Source organism: Panthera pardus, unplaced genomic scaffold (assembly GCF_024362965.1).
Source record: "Panthera pardus isolate Hobbes unplaced genomic scaffold, ASM2436296v1 HiC_scaffold_12, whole genome shotgun sequence".
NCBI lineage: Eukaryota > Metazoa > Chordata > Mammalia > Carnivora > Felidae > Panthera > Panthera pardus.
In genome coordinates this window covers 90886050-90906755 of record NW_026526677.1, presented here as the reverse complement: position 1 = coordinate 90906755, position 20706 = coordinate 90886050, and the positions used below count along the sequence as shown (strand labels likewise).

Here is a 20706-nt window from a genome sequence, read left to right as displayed (position 1 = left end):
TTGTTTAGAAGAGAGGGTGACTGATAGAGATTTTGGAATGTGAAGCAATCTACGTATAACCAAGTTCAAGGAATAAACTTGAAAGGGTTAGAATGGGTCGTTTGGAGATGAAGAACCTAAGGATGTGAACCAAGGTTGTTCAATGAATTATCCTTATAGAATTTGAAGTAATGAGAGTTGATGCTCCCATTTTGAGAATTTTGAGGGTTTGGGTTGGCTACAAAGAGACTGGGGAAGAATTTTTAATGACTGAAAATTCATGGGGCTGACTATTTAAAGACTGAAGAGGGACAAATTGGAAAACAACAGATCATGCTATTTAGAGAATGGTGTAGTCAGAGGGCAGAAACCTCAAAGGAGATGGTTTAAATTTAACAGGAAGAGCAGTAAGAAGTCACAGAGAACCAGAAGGACAGCACGAGCTCTTCTTTTTCTAGAATTAAAACAGATGTGAGAAAATAATTATCTACTATTTGAGGAAAGTATTTAAAAACTGCACAAATAATGACAAAATGAACTCAACCACAGTACCTATACTTCAGAATGGATTTTTGAGTGAACATCCACATATACCACAAAGACAGCAGGATTGACGATTCCAGAGGGCATAGAAAAATGGTCTGGTATGGCAGACTGAGAAAGGAGTAGGGGATGACACAGAACTTGTTATGACGATACAGTGGAGGACAGACGGACAGAAGGGCATGATAGATTTGAACTAGTGGTCACTTTGAAATAGCTGGGTATCACGCCTACATCCAATAAGTCACGTATCCTGTATCAAAACAACACCAAGACCTAGAAACTCTAGAATAAACTTCCTCTGACCTGCATCACCATTTTTATATTTGATTTTACCTCTACCACCTTGATTTAGAACATCACATCTCTCACTCTTAGATCTTCCCAAATTTTCCTAGCATCTCCAGGTCTCCAATCATGATCGCATTTAACCCAATCTCTAAAAAGCTTCCTAATCATCTAATTGTTATTCAAAATACCCATTCAATGGCTTCCCAATGTGAAGTTGTTTCATATAGTTCTGCTTGTCTGCCAAATCTCTTCTTCCCCAGGAACATTAGGCTCCATTCATACGGAACCATGTTTTCTAGAACTTGCCATGGTATTGGACACGTCCAAGCCTTTGCTCATGTATGATCTCTTGTGTCAGACATTTTTGTCTCCCTTACAGCCATGCCTCCAGCTCAAGGCTTTCCCTGAATTTAATTTTTCAGAAAGTGTTAATCAATCTCTCCTTTGTATCTTGTATATATGTCTATTAAAATTGCTTTGACAAATGTTTGTTGCATTTATGTGTTTCCTTAACAGTTTTCTCTACTAGACAATAAACTCCTTGAATGATGATGTCTGTGACCTAAAAGATGCTTAATAAAGGCTTGCCAAATTGAAGTGGACTTCACACACCTGCTCTTGCCATAAGCACGCTGTTCTCAAGTAAGTGTTCTCTCTTTTGGCTCCACTCTTGAAATACAAATTGACCTCTCAGAATTTGTCTTCTAATGCCCTTGTTGGAAAATGTTAATAACTGGCCAGTGACAGGCATGATTAAGCCTTCTCTTCTCTTTTATTTACATTGGTGTCACTGCACTGGCTCTGAGAGAGCCATAAAGAACACTAACACTGCATCCACGGTGACAGAACAAACCATTCCCTAGAAATTGATAAGGACTTTTCTTTCTGGAAATGAATTTGGTTGTGGCAAAACAAACAGTTGTCTCAACTGCAGCCCATCCCTTTTTCTTTAATAACTTCTATTTATTTTATCACATCCCTTTCTCCAAGTAGTATAATGAACGCATTTATCTTTAAAGGATGGGGATTGGCAGAATTTCCCCCAATTTAGAGGAAATCTAAATGACCTTTAACAAAGCCTCTTTACATGTTTTAAGCTGTCTTGGTTTGGGAGTTTAGGTGAATCATGTTGGATTTTGGGTCTTATGTCTTAAATAAGAATCAATGATCCTGAAAAGAAATGAAACAGCAAATTTTGTTTTGTTGACCGGGATAAAATACTCAAACTAGTAGTATATTAAAGAAATTCTCAAGATGATTTCATGTGAGTATTATTGGCTGGTATGATTAAAAAAAAATAGAATTTCCCTCCTGGTTCTGGGGAAAAAATAAAACACAACTAGTTGGTATCTTAAAACCCTAAAGTAAATTACCTGGCAAGTGAGTATCAGGCAGGCATTTGTAAACTCCTAGTATGTTCTGGAAAATGTGGATCTTTTGTTCCCTTCGATTTTATCTGCCAACAAAGAGTTAAGAAAAAAAAAAAAAGAAAGAGAAACTAGCACATCTTGTTGGAGTGACAGCTTTGCCCATATTTCCTTTGATTTAAAAATTTCTGTTTTTTTTTTTTTTTAAACAAAACTTTCTGGTCAGTAGGTCTCAAACATTCCTTTTTCTCTAGAAAATGAGAAAACATAGATCTCAGCAGAAAAATAGGTTTAAATATATTGCTCATCTTTGAAAAACTCTGCCTTATTTAGATTCCTTTTCAGGCCATTGATTTGAGGAAATATTGACTCAGGAAAAGCACAACACACACACACACACACACACACATGCGCGCGCGCACACGCACACACACATGCACACACACATCACAAAACCAAAGAGAAAAGCAGACAAATAACCAATAACAGCAGCAAGTAACCATTCTTATTTCAATCTCACCAAATTAACCCAACTCTGAAATTTTTCCGTAAAACTTGTCAATGGAATGATTGCTTTAGAATTTCTATGTTCAATGATAAAAGAAGTAATCATGTGTGGTTTCTGGGTTACCTACCAGCTCTGGCGATCAGACACTTCAACGAAAATGCTGATCCTAGTTTGCATTTAGAAACTAAGAATGTCCAGAAAATTCCATTTTCCAAGAGATTCTCCACTACTCTTATGACATGCTTTTTGATATACAATCAGTAGGACTTCCAATCCCCTTCTGAAGATAAGAAAGCTTATATTAAGTGAATGGATTCTTTGCCTATGGTCACTCGTTTGAACTAGGAACAGAAACTAGGAACATAAATATTCTGATAAATTGTTTCACTGGACTCATATTTATATTTATTTAAGAGATAAGTCCTTCCTGCATTCCTGCTCTAGCGAACTAGTAGAATACAATGATGCCCTATTAATCTGGAACCATGCAGGAATAAAGACGGTCTGGGGATTTTTCAGATGCTTATAATACCTAACATCTATACAATGCTTTTCCATATACACAGGGCTTTCACAGCCACTGTTTGATTTTATCCTCAAAACTTAGGGCATTTCACAGTTGTGAGAAAGCTGAAGTTAAGAAAATAGAGGTGAAAAAGCTTGCCTGTGTTACAAAATTAGTTGTCAGGGTAAGAAGTGAAATCTGGTATTTTAACTTAGAGTAAAATGTTCTTCTTCAAGGAACTCTTTTTTAAAAAATTTTTAAAAAATGTTTGTTTGTTTTTGAGAGAGAGACAGAGCATGAGTAGGGGAAGGACAGAAAGAGAGGGAGACACAGAATCTGAAACAGGCTCCAGGCCCTGAGCTGTCAGCACAGAGCCCCATGCGGGGCTTGAACTCACAGAGCCGTGAGATCATCATCTGAAGTCGGAGGCTTAACCAACTGAGCCACTCAGGCACCCCCTTACTTCAGGAAACTCTTAAAAGTAAATGTCAACTCTACAAGTATCAAAATAAGTTTTTGTTTACAGTTCTGTCACAAAATTTTTTAAACATTTATGGTGTCTTTCCTGGTATTCACAGAGAAAAGATACTGAATATGATTTAAACTTTTTTTTGTTTTTTGTTTTTTGTTTTGCCTTTGAGACAGGATGGTCATAATTAGCTTCCATTATTGTACTTTACTGTCACAAATACAGGGCTGTGCTTACATTTTAGCGTTTCTTTCTTATTTCTCAGTAGGAGTTTGTCAAATATCACCCCTCCTGATATGTGTGCTCACCTCAAAAAGCCTTTCATTTTCTTTTCCATTCCATCTTCTAATGTATGCTTCTAATATACTCTAGTCTGAGAGACTAGGTCATTAATCTTATTAAATGTGTTGGCTATGGTAATGGGTAAAGCGATCAGCGAGGGACTAAAATTCCCAAACGTTAGTGTGCACAAACACTGCTTGGGGAGTGTGTAAAATACAGATGCATGGGACCTACTCTCAAATCTGGAAGATCTGGAATGGAGACTAAGAATGGTAACCAATTCTCCATGCGGTTCTGAAGGACGTTTTCTCCTGTCTGTCATTTAATAACACCAGTGTAGGAGCAGGATACGTGTTTCATGCGTGAAGCATATGATATCAATTCCATATCTTTTAGGTTGTTTACTTTAGATTCTACAAGAGGCAACATGGTTCAGTAAATAAGATTTGGAGTCAGTCACACCTGGAATTAAAATCCAGTTATGGGGCGCCTGGGTGGCGCAGTCGGTTAAGCGTCCGACTTCAGCCAGGTCACGATCTCGCGGTCCGTGAGTTCGAGCCCGGCGTCAGGCTCTGGGCTGATGGCTCGGAGCCTGGAGCCTGTTTCCGATTCTGTGTCTCCCTCTCTCTCTGCCCCTCCCCCGTTCATGCTCTGTCTCTCTCTGTCCCAAAAATAAATAAAAAACGTTGAAAAAAAAATTAAAAAAAAAAATCCAGTTATGTTACTTTCAAGTTAAGTGACCTTGGAAACAGGTTCTTAACCTTCCTCATCATCATATCGTGTGGGAAATGCTTCCTCACCTCATGTCACAGGGCTGCTATTTATGATGAAACGCCATCATGCCTGTGACAGTATCTTCATATACTGTATAGTTCCATACGGTTATTTAGAATTTTATAGTTTGTTGCTGCCAGAACAGTTACTGAGAGATGAATCAATTATTAGTTTTCTGAAGCTCAGTGGCTTTCCAATTGGTGTAGCCAAAATGCCGCTAAACTAGCATTCCTAGCTGCATCAGCAACCAAGATAGGACATTCAAGACCCGGACACCCTGGCTATCAGCCCTTCAGGGCACATCAAGAGCCAAATTTGTTCAAGACCTTGCCAGAATGCGGGAGAAACACACACACACACACACACACACACACACACACACACACCACAAAAGTGAAGGGGGAGCAAGGTGGAGCCTGCTCCCGGTGAAATGAAAATTGAAGGGTTTTCTGCTGCAGATTCTTCCTCCAGGTTTAACACCTGCTCAGTCACCCAACCCTCCCAATTTGAATAAGTGATTAACAACTCATTAACAGATCATTAGCTAAATCAGCCCAGTGTAGTGAAGAGGACCCAGGTTCACTAATTCCCCTGGATTATCACCAAATGCAGACCAAAAAGGAAATTAAATATGGCTGATAAAAATGCGAGCAATTATGCTATTTTTATATCAGGGTGGGGGAAAGTGGTTTGTAGAAATGACTCTTCTTCTTTCCATCCAGGAAAGCAGGAGTTTGGCCCTGTACTTGTTACGTTCCTGAGTATAATTCAGGAACCGTTTTACTACCCACCCCCTCCCCCCATCTCAGATTTTCCCAAGTGGCTGAGTGGATGCCTGATTACTCCTGGACCATTGGGTATTTCAGGGTTTTTTTGGGGGGAGGTATTTCAGGTTTTTAAAAATTAATTTATTTCTAAAATTCCAGCATAGTTAAAATACAATGTTCTGTTAGTTTTGGGTATACACTGTAGTGATTCAACAATTCTGTGCAATTTTGTTCAATAATTCTATTGATGAACACTTGGATTGCTTCCATATCTTGTCTATTGCAAATAATGCTGCAATAAACTTAGGGGTGCATATATATCTTTTTGAATTAGTGTTTTCATTTTCTTTGGATAAACACCCAGTAGGGGAATTACTGGACCATATGGTAATTCTACTTTTAACTTTGTGAAGAACCTCCATACTGTTTTCCACAGTGATGGCACCTGTTTGCATTCCCATCAACAGTGCATGAGGGTTCCCCCTTTTCCATATCCAGGTTTTTTTAAAGTTTATTAATTTATTTATTTATTGAGAGAGAGAGGCAGAGAGAGAGGGAGAGAGAGAATCCCAAGCAGGCTCCACACTGTCAGTGCAGAGCCTGATGCAGGGCTCGAACTCACCAACCATGAGATCGTGACCTGAGCCGATGTCAGACACTTAACCAACTGAGCCACTCAGGTGCCCCTCTCCATATCCAGTTTTAAGTCTCTTCTCTCAATAGCTCCCTGTGCACATGTCAGATGTTGGTCTGGCTGCCTAATGACTGCTTTCTGCACTTCATATAAGAAATTAACTTTTCCATTTGGTTACAGTCTGGTGAAAGAAAGGGCAGATGACACAAACTGAGCCAGTCAGATACTCCCTTCCTGGATTCAATTTCTTGCACAGAGGTTCAGAAACGCTGAAAATGGTGGCCCGAATTAGTCACTTGTCTTTCCTGCCTCGTCAGGTACCTTGGTTTCTGCTTATTTCCAAACCTGGATCTCCAACTTCTCCTTGACTCTGAATCCCCATTAGCTTTTCCATCCATCGCTTTTACCCAAGCCATTCTGAATCCATTTCTCTTGCTTTCCACTAAAGAACTCTGATAATGTGGACGTTTTCAAGGAAAAGAGGAGAAAGACTGAGTTAAGTCTTAAAAACTGGAATCAATTGCTCTTACCTTTCATATTTTGATGGCTTTTTGTCTGAAAGTCTTCTCCAGCTCAGAAGTGGTCACCACACTCCTTACATTTGGCCGTCAGCATAGCTGATTGTTTTATCTCTAGATCGTACATAGATTCTGTCCATTTGTCTCAGTCTTTGCTGCCACTTTTGCCCCCCTGCTAAATACTTTCACAAGACTGCTCCCAGCCCCCACCCACACAAGTTAACATAAATTGGATTATCCTATTAGATTAGTTAACCATCTCAGTGACTTCCTATTGCACTTAAAATAAAAATCCTGTTTGACCTACTGGTTGTCTCTTTATGTCCAGCCTCTCTCATGCCTTTCCCTCACTGGGGCCGTCAGACACATAGCACCCTTTCAGTTCCTTGGACAGGCAGAGTTCTTTCCCAGATCAGGTCGTATGAAAACGTGATGTTATTCCTCTTCACATGAATATTTCCCTTTTATCCTTTAGATAGTAGTTTAATGTGACCTCCAGAAAGAATCCTTCCCTGATCACCCTATGCAAGTAAATTTTGTTTCTATTAAAGGACTCACAAACTTGTGATTACACACTTATTTATTTTTGTCTGCTTATTGACTATTTTCTTCATTAGGAGGATGAGCAAAAATTATAGTTTGTTCACAACAGTCTAAGTCTATGCTGATTATCCCAGCAAATTATTACAGGTCATTTAAAATGCCCAGGTTTGAAAGGTCACCCTAAACTTCAGATGATAAGCATCATGAGAGCAAAACCTGGTATGGTCTTTTTGTTATGTTGTTCTTATTTCTAAAAATTTAACCAAGACCTGTTAAGTTCTTGGGCGAAGAGTCCTCTTAGGGACCTCGCGAGCTCATGATCAAATTATCACCATGAAAAATCTCACAAAAGGCATTTTCTGGAATATTGTAACACTGTAATCTCCATCCCTAATTTACAATGGCCTGCAAGATTTTTTCTCTCCCTCCTGATAAAATCTTGTATTTTCCCATCCTTCCTAAGCTGTTAAAATTGGATTAAATGAATAAAAAAAAATAATGCCACCATTCTCCTTTGTTTCTTATTCGCCATCATCTTTCTCTTCCTCTTCTTTTTAAAAACTAATACAATCATTTATCAGACCATCAGAGCTTTGCCTCTCTTAATCTTCCACAATGTACTCATCTTTCCCATATCATCTCTTTAAAATTATACCCTTCTAGAGTGCCTAGGTGGCTCAGTCAGTTAAGCATCCAACTTCAACTCAGGTCATGATCTTTTGGTTCATGAGTTTGAGTCCTGCGCCCGGCTCTGTGCTGACAGCTCAGAACCTAGAGCCTGCTTCAGATGCTGTGTCTCCCTCTCTCTCTGCTCCTACCCCACTCACACTCTGTCTTTCTCTCTCTCAAAAATAAATGAACATTAAACATTTTTAAAAATTATACTCTTCTAGGTTCACACGCTTGCTTCCTTACTGACTTCAGGCTTCCCACCCAATTTCCAACAATTTGAGCTTTGTAGCAAAGCAGTTAAAACCACAAACAGGTTCCATAGTACCCCTTTCCAGATTACTATTATTTCTGTGCTGCTTGTTAGCTTTGTGACCTCGGGCAGGTTACTTAAACTTTAGAATTCCTAGTTTCTGATATGTGAAGTGGACATAATATTACCATAGTGTTATTATGAGGGTGAATCAAGACATGTATGTAAAGTATTTAGTGCAGAGCCTGGAACAAACAAATTGATTGATGAATGGTATCACCACTACCACCCTCACCCCTACCCCATCACCATCATGATCATTATCATCATCTTCATCATCACCATAATTGTTATATGAAACACTTACTACAGTGCCTGGGAAAAGTAGACTTTCCATGCATGTTATCATTATAGTCAACAACACTAGCATCCATCCTGACCACCCAAATGATATCCAAGAGCTCCAACATTCACGACTTCCTGCATCTCCATTCACATAGCGACTACCTGAGTCTTACAGCGGTAACAGCATCAGACTCTAAATCCTATCTTCACATAGTGGCTCAATTTTAATTGTTTCTTTTCCTTGCTTCCTTGCTTTTTCTCCCTTCCTATTTATCCATCTTTCTTCCCTCCTGATATTTACACCTATGCCAGCCTAGTTTCAAAGATATATATATATATATATATATATATATATATATATATATCCCCAGAGACTTAATTTGCTTTAAATTCTTAGCAGAAGCATAATTAAAAAAAAAAAAAAAAACAGAATTAGAAACTATTTAAGAAATCAACTTGGATAGTTTTAAAAATACTTACAAAGTCATATTTAGTATAATCCTAACCTAATAACCAGACACTAGGATGGCCCCAAGTGGATCTTGCCTCCTGTATCCACATCAGGATCTAGTGCCTATCTTTGAGTGTGGGCTGGACCTAGTGACTCGTTTTAGTCAATGGAGTAAGAGAAATTTGATGGAATGTCACTTCCATGGCTAGACAGCAAAAGCTTGTGACTTCTGTCTTGCTGCCTAAATCTCTTCTATTGTCTTCTTAGACTGCACGCTTTGATGAAACAAACTGTCACAGTGTTTGAGACCAGCATGATAAGGAAATGAGGGCAGTCTTTGACCAGCACCCAGTGAAGAACAGAGGGCATTAAAACAGCCAGGGAGCAGCTAAATCCTGCAAACAACCACAGAAGTTTAGGAGTAAAACTTTCCCCAGTCAAGCTTTGAGATGACTACAGCCCAGTCAATGACTCTATTGCAGCCTCTAAGACACTTGAGTGGAACGTCTAGTTGAGCCGGGCCAAAATAGTGTGACATTTGAAGCTGCTAAGCTTTGGGATCATTAGCAAGAAGATCACTAATGGACCGGGGTAGTCTTTTATATTTCGTCTTTCTTATCTCAAATGCAGGGTGTTACACATACGTGTTTCAAAACCCTGATGCCCGAATGCCTGATGTCTCTCTTACTATCAGCCTTCATTTTATCTTCACTGCTGCCTGGAAAGAGTTGGACTTCTTCATGAGTTTCTTTCTGCGACTCTACACGCATTTCGAACTTGCTCTACACCAGCATTCTCAGCCAATAACCCATCCTGCGTTTTTAGTGAGGAGTTTAACCTCGGGCATTCCTGACTCTCCCAGGTCTCTTCTCGTAACTTTGGTGTCTCCCTGTGCTTCTAAACATTCCCCGCCTTTCCTTCTCTATTACAGGATGCCTTGGCTCTCCTCCTTTCTGACGACCATGCTTCTACTTCTCATTATTTTATTCCCTTCTGCCTTCTCCTGGGCTTTGTTATAGCAATTCAACTCTCCTCCCTCTGTTCATTTTTCCCTGTCCCTATCTAGCAACACCTATTCTTTTGACACAGATATTGTTATATCTCCCTATCTTTTAAAAAATAATAATAATGAGCCCCAGCAAATACAAGTTATCTTTGTACCCTAAGTTCTTCCATTCTTTATCAGGAATGGTTGACACTCACTCTTTCCCCCCTACCTTGGTTTTCTCACTTCTTTCTGCAACCATTTAAAAATGGTTTAGCCTACTTTCCTAGTAGAGCTGCTGTCCCAGCGATATGTAACTTCTAATAGTCTCTCTTCAACTTTCATCGTATCGATACTCTATCCCCTACAGTCTCTTTGAAACTTACAATTATGTATTTGGGTCCTCTGATCATTGCATTTTTATCTCCAGTTCTGGGCCTTCCTTTTCCGTTCCTTGAAAGGAGACCCTAGAAAATATTCTGTCCTCTGCTCCCCTTTATATATTTGTCCTTTGAAAAAACATATAGCAAGCACTTTCTGTGTTCTAGACATTGTGCGATACTATGCCTATTTGTTGCCTTAGATTTTTTCCCTTCTCCTTTGCCTGCATCCTTATTTTGTTTTTCACCATTGCCTGGAAATTGATATATGACTCTCTTGTTAATGCTCCATGGAAGCCCTTGTGATCACTCAATTTCACATTTTGTCTCCTTCAAACATCAAACTTTCCTCATACTTTTCGTTTCTCTTGGCTTCTGACTAAATCAGTGTGTCACGTGCATTATTTCTTGCACTGTTTCCTCCATTCCGTCCCTCTGCCATCACCCTACCTTATGTCAATCCCTTATTGATCCCTTCCTAAGCCTCTGTGATAATCTAACAACTTCTCCTTCCTTCAGCCTCCCTGTGTTCCGTTCTGTTCTTTTCTGTTCTAGCCCATTCCAGTTCTTTCTATTTTTTCTCTACCCCCCCCCCACCTTGCTCTCTCTTCCCTCTTCATTCCCTTCTCTTCCTTTTTCCTCCCTACTACCGCCATCAGATGAGTTTCTTTTACTTACGGTATCTCAAAGGATTTGTTCTCAGACTTTGTTTACCAATGCAAGTCGAGAGACTCTGATTTAACTGGTCCAGGATGGGGCCCAAGCATTGGCATTTTTAGTTTTAATATGCAGCCAGAGTTAAAAAACACTGACTCAGGTCATAGGAGAAGCACTCATGTTGTCCCATCGATCACTGAATGAAGCCCCACTTTCTTATTCTGGCATTTAAAAAGGTCCACACTATAGTTGCAAAGTTTAAAAAATCTTAATTCTTGGTACATTTTCATACAGATACTTATCTGAATAAACTATCTGCTACAGTCATACATTACTTGAGATCTCCTGTAAGTATATGTCTGCTCATAAAATTTCCATCACCTAGAATTTGCAATTATAGCAAACTTGATATCACTGCCTCATCCTCATTTCTCCACTTGTCAAAATTCTAGTTCATGCATTCAAAACTCTTACAAGGTGTTAAGAAACAAACTAAAACTCCAGCACTTAAAAATTTGGGTAAAGGGCATGGACAGATATTCATAAAAGATAAATTGCTCATGGCTAATCAACTTATGGAAAAAATTACTGAATCAAGTACAGATTTAAATGGCAATAAGATACCTGCTTATTTCAAATAAAATAATAGTGTTTTTTTTAAAGAAAATAATATTTAGTTCTGGCCAGGAGCTCCTGAGACTAGGAATTTCATTTACTGTTATTAGGAATATAACTTGTATTTTCGTTTTTGCCCAAATGTAATGAGAATCCTAAAATCATTTTTGATCTAGTAATTTCACTCATATAAATTTATCCTGAGGAAATGATCAGAAATTCAGACAAGGATTTATATGTAAGTTAGTTAGAAAAATGTTATTTATCATAGCAAAACAGTGGAAAAAATGAAATGTCCAATAATAGGGCAATAGCTACATAAATCACTTACATGTTGGAATGTTTCCATTAGAAATAACATTTACAAAAGACACAATGATGTAGAAAAATATGTTTGATTTCAGTGATAATCATCTAACAACTTCTGTACAATATTGTTTGCAAAGGGGACTTATTCCTTACTCACAATGTTCTCTTCCTTACATGGAATGAGAGATACATCCATTAAGGATACTTCTGGTTTTTCTCTGCTCCCTCACACACTTACCTCTTAAAAGGAATAACTTGAGGGGCACCTAGGTGGCTCAGTCGGTTGGGCGTCCGACTTCAGCTCAGCTCTTGATCTCACGGTTCACGAGTTTGAGCCCCTCATCAGGTTCTGTGCTGACAGCTCAGAGCCTGGAGCCTGCGTTGGATTCTGTGTCTCCCTCTCTCTCTGCCCCTCCCCCTCTCATGCTCTGTCTCTCTCTTTCTCCCAAAAATAAATAAACATTTTTAAAAATTAAAAAAAAAACAGAAAGGGGTAACTTGAGAGAGGGGTGAATTTGAACACTCAGTTCTTCCTTTGTTTTTCTCTTTTCGTATCTTTTGTTTCGGCTCAGAGAACTCACATTCTGTAATTTCCTATATGTTAAAGTTTTGCAGGGGCAGTCCCTAAAATAAGGAGTCTCATAGATGTCCAGCATGTGGGTAAATCTTCCAAATTTTGTGTTCAAATAGGCTGATGGGTTATGTGAGCCAGTACGTATCTAGGTACATAACATTACCTCACTTAATCCTCACAGAAGTTCAGAGTAAGTCGCTCTTCCCATTTTGCAGATGGGGAAATTACGGCTCTGGAGCACATTTATTCACCTAACGTCCCCTAATTAGAAAACAGACTGAGAAAATAGTAGGCTTTAGGTCCATCTGCCTGCGGAGCTTGTGCGTTTAACTTTTAGTATCGCTGTCTCCCTGGCTGAAGCCGCTGGGTCCCACTTACCGGCCAGCAAACAACAAACAGGCAAACAAACAAAAAAGACAACACAGCAACACCTGAATGTGGATTGTAGGAAAGGGACTGACTTTCAAACACTTCCGTTTCCGGAATTTCTAGGAGCCTTCAGGTGGAACTTGAAGTGTGGGAAAATTACACAGCAAACATTCAACTTGCAGGTGCTGGCGGTGCAGGCTGAGAAGCCTGTGGTGAAGGGTGATTTGTGGGAAGCGCTGCCCTTTCCCCTTCCTCCAGCAATGGTGGAGAAGAACAAGGCCCCGGGAGTTCCCTCTGCCACTGGGTGTTCTTGGGTAAGAAGCTGCCTTCAGAACTCCAGTAATTGCTTGTAAATCCTACTAAGCCCTGGAAACTCTTGGTCCTTTTGTTCCGCTCCGATGCGCTGTGAGCTAATAAAGCAGAACGAGACGCCGGTTCCTGGAATCATCTCTTGAGAATTAAACTCCCCAGTCAAATGCAAGTTCGTTCCCATCAGACGTGACGGCTTAGAGCAAACATCCATTGTCCAGGGGACCAGTGCGCAAATGTGTGTGCAGCATGCTTTCATTTGCGCGGGAGCAAAAAGTCCCCGGCGCCTTGTGTGGTCACATGATCAGCGGGGCGCAGCGGAACACAGATCGGAGACTAAGTCCAGGAATAATCACACGTCTCTGCAGTGTCAAAAGGCGTTTGAAAAGGGCTCGTTTGCGCATAGTACTGAGCTGCACACGGAGCCTCAAGGACTGTACCATATGCTTACCATCTCAGAATTTACAAAGTTTTCAACATGGCTCCACTCCCATTGAGAAAATGGAGGGCGAGCTCCAGAGTAAAACAAAAGCAGCACCCCCCCCCCCCCACTTTGTCTCTGCTCCTATTAGATACTATGAAGTAATGAACACCAATCCACACTCTTGTCCGCTTACAGCTTTCACTCCATACCCACCATGGATCCCATTCCAGATGCAAAGTCTCACTGGAGGGGCTTCCTGGTTCTTTGTATTCGTCTGCATTTCTTTCCTCGACTTGTAACCTAAACTCTATAGAACCCTTGAGAGAAATCTTTCAGAAACAGTACTTCCCATCAAGCCAGCCTCCTACCTATAAGCTATCAAATACTCGTTCTTCAGTTATTTGCAAAGTCCAGACATGTCAACCTAGCATGCCAGCTTGAAAAATCATCTAGGGGTATACTTTATCACCAATATTTCATTTCATGCTATTGTTACACACAAAGTTTTCCAGCAAGGATAGATTTTTTATTGTCTCCCAAGCATACCAGGTTGTGTTCTCTTAATATATACATATATATATATATATATATATATATATATATTACTATTCTATCATATTTTATATATTAGAGCTCAGTATATTTTCATCAGCCTAGCCTTTCTTCTCCCATCTTTTCTGCCCATCCAAATTCCATGCTGCTTTAGTACCTCAAACCTGAGTAGGAAGCACTATCTCACGGAATAGCCTAGTAAGTATGTAGATCTTTCCAAGCATGACAATGTTGAGTCTTTGGGAAGCAATGTCTTGTGTTTCACAGGATAGTTTAAATTATACACAAATACTAATGCAGATTGGTGTTTTTCATTATCGTCTAAAAGGAAAAGAAGAATTATAATAATCGAGGCTTTATTCTGCAGGAGAGATAGACGAATGAAAGTAAGGCTGACACAGGAGGTGATCTTATGATCCTTCAGGTAGATATCCAAGGGCATATGGAAATAGAATGTTTCCCAAAACGCATCAAGCGTGTTGACTTACTTTTCTGCTAGCTGACATGAGGCTAAATGATATATGTAATCAGAGCAAAACTGATAGGTGTCCTTAATGATTCTGATGTTCTGGATATGAGATTTTATTTTATTTTATTTTATTTTATTTTATTTTATTTTATTTATTTTTTAATGTTTATTTTTGAGACAGAGAGGGACAGAGCATGAATGGGGGAGGGTCAGAGAGAAGGAGACACACAATCTGAAACAGGCTCCAGGCTCTGAGCTGTCAGCACAGACCCCGACGCAGGTCTCAAACCTATGGACCGCGAGATCATGACCTGAGCTGAAGTCAGACGCTTAACCGATTGAGCCACCCAGACACCCCTGGATATGAGATTTTAACAAAGAAAATAGTGGGAATAACCAGTGTTGCTTTTTCAGCTCCTTTTCCAGTTCAAAGTTCGAAGTTTGGCAGGGAAAGTAAGATGTGAGTGGGAAACAGCTGGCTGTAGAGATGGTGTCAATGCAGGATTTGTTTTCCTGGACCACAGCTTTCCAGAACAAAGAGTTCCTGGCAGGAGATGCTGCTCATCTCACAGGGAACGTGGGAGAAGAGTGGCTGACCCGACCAAAGTGCTTGAAAATGAAATTTGTAGAAGAAAGTGAAAAATGTCCAAATAAAACTACAGAGCCGGATGCTCTTGAGAATAACAATGACACAGAAAGAACCATCACGATGCAGGTTCTACTCTGTTATTTTTGAGAGAAAATGAGAGGGCAGAAGATCAAGAGGCTCTGGCCCCAGATGTCTATATTCCAGTACAGGTCAGCCCCTGTCTTCTTCCCCCAGGTTTGCTCTTTGCCAGCCTTTTGCAACTGTACTTGTTGGCGTGCTTTGGCTGCAGACCCAGACGGTTTAGACTTCGGATTCGATTCTGATGGGGGTGAAATGCAAGTCATATGCCTAAAATGTCTCAGTCTTGAAACCAAAGGCATGCCGCACCTGGTGGCCCACCTCCATTGTCAGGCTTCTAAATGTCTCTGCTCCAGGCTTTCTGTGCTATCAAGGAGACAGATCTGAAGGGCCCAGTGGTGAGCTTGGGACCTGTGGATAGATCTCAGCTCAACCTGTGCTGACCTGCTCTGTTGAACTGAGTTTCTGCCTTGGTTGCCTTCTTTAAAATATCCTTGGTTGAATCACTTAATATTTTACCCTTCCTTTCTGGGGGTCAAACTGGCATGGAATCCCATGCATGCCATTGACTAGTCTCTATGTGGATCTCCTTATTTATAAAATGTGGATTATTGAATACTGTAAGTCTTAAGAAGTTACCACCTGTAACAGCTTAGTTCAGTGCTTCATTGATCCTTCACTACTCCTATTCATTTTATCATGATTTTCATCATTATCATCAACCCAAGGTTCTTCCTAGTTTTTCTTTTTTCCCCAAAATTGGTCAGATGCTGGAAATCCAAACACTTATTTATGTATGGATCTCTCATTGCTTCTCAAAGCCCCACCCATTGGCATATTCATTTGCCACTTGGAATTTGTTCATTAGGTGCTGTTCTTGCATCCTGGACATTTAATACCATTGTCCATCAGATCCGTTCCTACTTTAACATTATGCAGAAAATTGTGGTCCATGCTTTTCAGCTAGGTAAGAGCCACACAGCATTTCCTTACACCCACATAAATGGGTCTCTACTTACCCCCAGCATTTTACTCTACTCTGCTGGCCTCATTATGTCAGCTCACAAGCATGGGAAAAAACAAAATCAATGGGGATTTTTTTTTTCACAAGACAAAAGATAACATTTCATAGTCAACCCTGAGGTTTTTAACTGGGTGACATTAATGACTGGAATGTGGTAAGAAAGAAGAAATGCTTATTTGAGAAGAGTGGGGGGGAAAGATCATGCTAAGTGTATCAGAGATTTATATTTAAGTACTTGAGGACTTGTCATGGAGACTTAGCCATGTATTTGTTTTGTGTGATTTTAGTCAGCAGATCTAGGACCAATGAATAGAAATTGTAGGGGGTCTAGTGTCAACTAATAAAAGATGAGTCTCAAAGTTGGTGAAGGGTAGTATGAGACGGCTCAAAATCTTGATCTTTCTTCAGGATACGACAACAACAATAACAACTACCTTAAATAGTTATCATGATCATAATTAATTAATTCCCCCTTGAGTTTAGGGTCAGTTTAACAGTGTGATCTCCATGTTATGTCTTCTATGCCCACACCTGGGCCTTTCAGCCTCCAAAAGTAAAGTTATTTCTAAAGGCAAAAGTGTTCCTAATGCATATGAACGCTATAGGCGTAGAAATAAAAATATACTCTGAAAGAGGACTTCAACACATGGGGAAAAGTCGGCAGAATATCCTACATCCATAACAGAAACCAGTTCTTCTTTGAAGCCTCCAAAAAGTATGCTTACCCCTCTCACTACTTTGGGTGCTGAATTCTTTTATTCTACCTAACCTCAGGACATGGCTGAGATTGGTCTAGTTAAAGGAATAGTTAGCAGATGTTTGGAGACCTAAAGCCAGATCTGCTCACTTGGTGAGACAGCTGCTGGGGGCGGAAGGTCGGTTCGGCACACAGAGCACTGTGTCCTAATATGAGGCTGGAACAGAGCTTTCTTCCAGCCCAGGTCACAGGTGACAAGCTCAGCACAGATCTAAGTTGCCAGACCAAAGACTGGTTAAGAATGTGCCTGAGAGCAACGATAAGGAAATCCTGGAATGGACGGTATTCAGAAATCAGGGTGGGCAAGAATCTGTTATCAGCCACCACTCTACTCTACCTCTCCAGCCCCCAGCCTCTGGTTTAGGGGAGGAAATCAGTCACCCAAAAAGGATATTGAAAGAAATCAAGACCTACAAGGACAATGGAATTAGTGAGGCTATGATAACACAAAATCGGGTAAGGTGCCAAAAAAGCAAAAAGGCAATAGCCTTTATTGCCAGACACCAGGTATGGGTTAAGGGGATCGGGGAGGGTTTAGGTATGAAAAACCAGGTAGAATCCCAGTTACCAGGATCCAGAACTGACCACAGACATCCATATATTTCCCTGAATCTCCGTGTTTCCCTGTCTCAATTCCCAGTCCTGATCATGGGACTAGTGAGACAGGCAATACCTCCATTCTACATTAACTTGGGCGGGGGGGCGGGGGGTAGGGGGGCGGCAGTTAGGCACTATTTTGTCATAGTTGAGAGCACAGACTCTGCAAGCCAAATTGCCCATTTCAAATTCCAGCTCTGCAAGTGAGTGGTCTCAGAAAGCTACTTAACCTCTCTGTAGTCCACTTTCCTCATTTGTGAAATAGTAATAGTAATAATACCTATGCTATACGCTTGCTTCGGGAGTAAATGAGTTAATGTAGGTAAAGCTATAAGAATAGTGTCCAATACGTAACTGGTTATGATTGCTATCTAACAAATGCAACAAAAAAGGGAAGAGGCTTCTGCTGAGAGTAGTTATGGTACAAACACTTACGTCCCAAATGGGGACATGATAAAGATAGTGGTCATCGTTGGCAAACACTTTACCATTAACAACTAATTCTCTGAACTTCATCACCTCTCAGGATCTTCTTCATTTCCTCTAGGTGTCTGTCCGCTGCCCCCTGTTTGCAATTTCACTTAATCAAGGAAAGCTTGACTATGGTATCTTAAAAGGTCTCAGTCATGTAACATTCTACTCTGAAAGAGGCCACATACATGAGACCCACTGATGAATGGGTGGAAGAGGGTGGGGCTTGGGGGATAACCCAAGCTCTTGATTGTGCAAATGGGATACAATCCCTTCCAATCATCTTTGATGTTCTAATACTTTAACACAGAATAGAAATAGAAATATATGTGTCCTGTTTATGGTTTTATGATCCTTGTACTAGGACATACAGAGAAACAGAACCAATAGAAGGTCTGTATCCATATCCATAGCCATAGCCATAGCCATAGCCATAGCCATAGCCATAGCATATCCATAGCCATATCTATATGTATATCTATACTCTATCAAAAAGAGATTTCTAGGTATCTATCTATCTTCCTATAGATATATATCTAGAAAGAGATTTATTATAAGGTGTTGGCTCACAAAATTATGGAGGCTAAAAATTCCCTCCATCTGCCATCTGCAAGCTAGAGATCCAGAAAAGCTAGTGGTGTAGCTTAAAGGCCTGGGAGATGGAGGGCTAGTGGTGTAGATTCCAGTTCAAGGCTGAAGATCTGAGAACAAGGAACACTGAGGGCAAAAGAAGATCAATGATCTAGCTCAACAGTCAGGCAGAGGGTGATTCAGTCCTCCTCAATCTTTTTCTTCTATTAAGTCCCTCAGTGGAATGTATGATGCCCACCCACAATGGGAGGGCCAGCTGCTTTACTTAGTCCCTCAATTTCAATGCTGATCTCTTCTAGGAACAGTCTCACAGACACACCCCAAAATAAAGTTTAACCAGCCATGTGGGCATCCTTGGTCCAGTCCAGTTGACCCATAAAAAAAACATCACAATCCTCAATGGTCATGACAGAGCCAATGTCGTTTAGCAGGAAGACCATGGGCCCAGCTTAAACCCTGAACCAATCTTAACTGGGTATCCTTGGGTCAGTCACCTCATCTTTCTGAATCTCCATTTTTTCAAATCTCCTAAGTGAACTGAACATTATCCATTTTCTGGAGTTGTGGCTGTTAGATTATATCAGGTATACAGGGCTAATAGTCAAGTGCAGACAATCTTCCGTCTCTTTCTTCTATTTAATTATTACAGAAATGGATATAGGAGCACAGGCAGTTTTTCCAAGTGCTTCTGTCTTCAAGCATCCCTATTCCAGGTGTTAGCAAAACATCCTGAAGAGAGGCCGATTTGATTAAGTAGAGACAGTTGATGTCTAGGATGCAGTGGCTGAGTGCTCCATATTTCCTCTGGGTCTTTGGGCATTTTCTGTAATGGAATGGAATATAATCAGAGAAGGGCCACTTCAGTGATCAAGGAGGTAGAAAGATTGACAATGAGAAGACACTTGTTATACACGAAGGGTACAGAAATAGGTTTATGGGAACTGTGGGAACTGTTGGCAAGGCTTTACTGTAGAAGAACAAGGGGCCCCCTCTGGAGCCAGGAAGAGGCAATTTGGTAGTCAAAAATATTTAGTGTGTGGTAGGAGGTGAGCTTGTGCAATTCAGTCCCATAAAAGGTAGTACAGGTTAAAAATGTCAAAAGTTCAACGAGGGTGAGACAGACTCACTGGTTCATTACAGAGGGAAATGAGGCCAAGAGGGTTCATGTTTAGTCACGTGTTCCTGCTAGACAGAATACTGTTAATGGGTCTCATGGCTAATTTGGATCCCGTCTTTAAGGGCTTTTGTTATTGGTGTAGAAAGGGGCAAGTGTCTCCATGAATTTCCATGCCATGCCCAATGAAGTAGACAGTATAGAGGCCCAGAGGGAGGCCTAACAACAGGAATTCTGGAATTTGATCACACAAATTCACATCAAGGCTCCAACTCTCACTATAAATGTGATCATGACAAGTTTTTAATGTCTCTGCTTCAGTTTGCCCACATGTAGAACAAGCATGATAGTGGTACCTCCTAGATTTGTTGTAAAGATTCAATAAGCTGTCTCATGGAAAGCCTTTATCACAGTGTTCACTAGGTAGTAAGCATCCCATCAATGTTGACAGTTGTTATGGTCGTGGTCGTTATCACTGAGGTTGAATCAAATACTAGAGGTCAAGGCAAAGTCAGGGATAGAGGGATCCAAGCTCTCCCAAACAGTTTTTAGCAACCCACCCTACCTATTTTGTTGGGATCACTGGAAGTCCTGTGTAGTATGTGGAAAACCCAGACTGAAAGCGCCTTGCTAAAGGAGGTTCTATGAGCAATACTGTTTATGCGGTTTGTCCTGTTTGGGCACCAAAATCTGTATTCTAAGCGTCAGGTAAGGTCAACCCATTTTGGGGTATCACCTTTAAAACTACCTAGAGCTTTATGAACACACACAAAAAGATTTTGTGAGATTGTATGGGCCATCCCTAGGGCCCGAGGACAAGATACATTTTACTGCACATTTGATTTAGGCATGAACTTGTACCATAAAGTATAAGTTTCACAGAGGGGATTGATAAATTTCCAATTCCTCTCATTGGTTCCACCCTCAGCTCAGACTAAGAGAAT

At 40.4% G+C, this 20706-nt stretch overlaps 1 long non-coding RNA gene across 1 annotated transcript in view; it reads right to left on the bottom strand.

The window, feature by feature from the left end:
* LOC109250324 (uncharacterized) overlaps positions 1-6766 on the bottom strand; it is a 44603-nt gene extending 37837 nt beyond the window's left edge. Inside the window, exon 1 of the long non-coding RNA XR_002072986.2 lies at positions 6650-6766. This is a non-coding gene — a long non-coding RNA (uncharacterized LOC109250324). The remainder of the gene's footprint in view (positions 1-6649) is intronic.
* Between the last annotated feature and the right edge of the window lie 13940 nt (positions 6767-20706).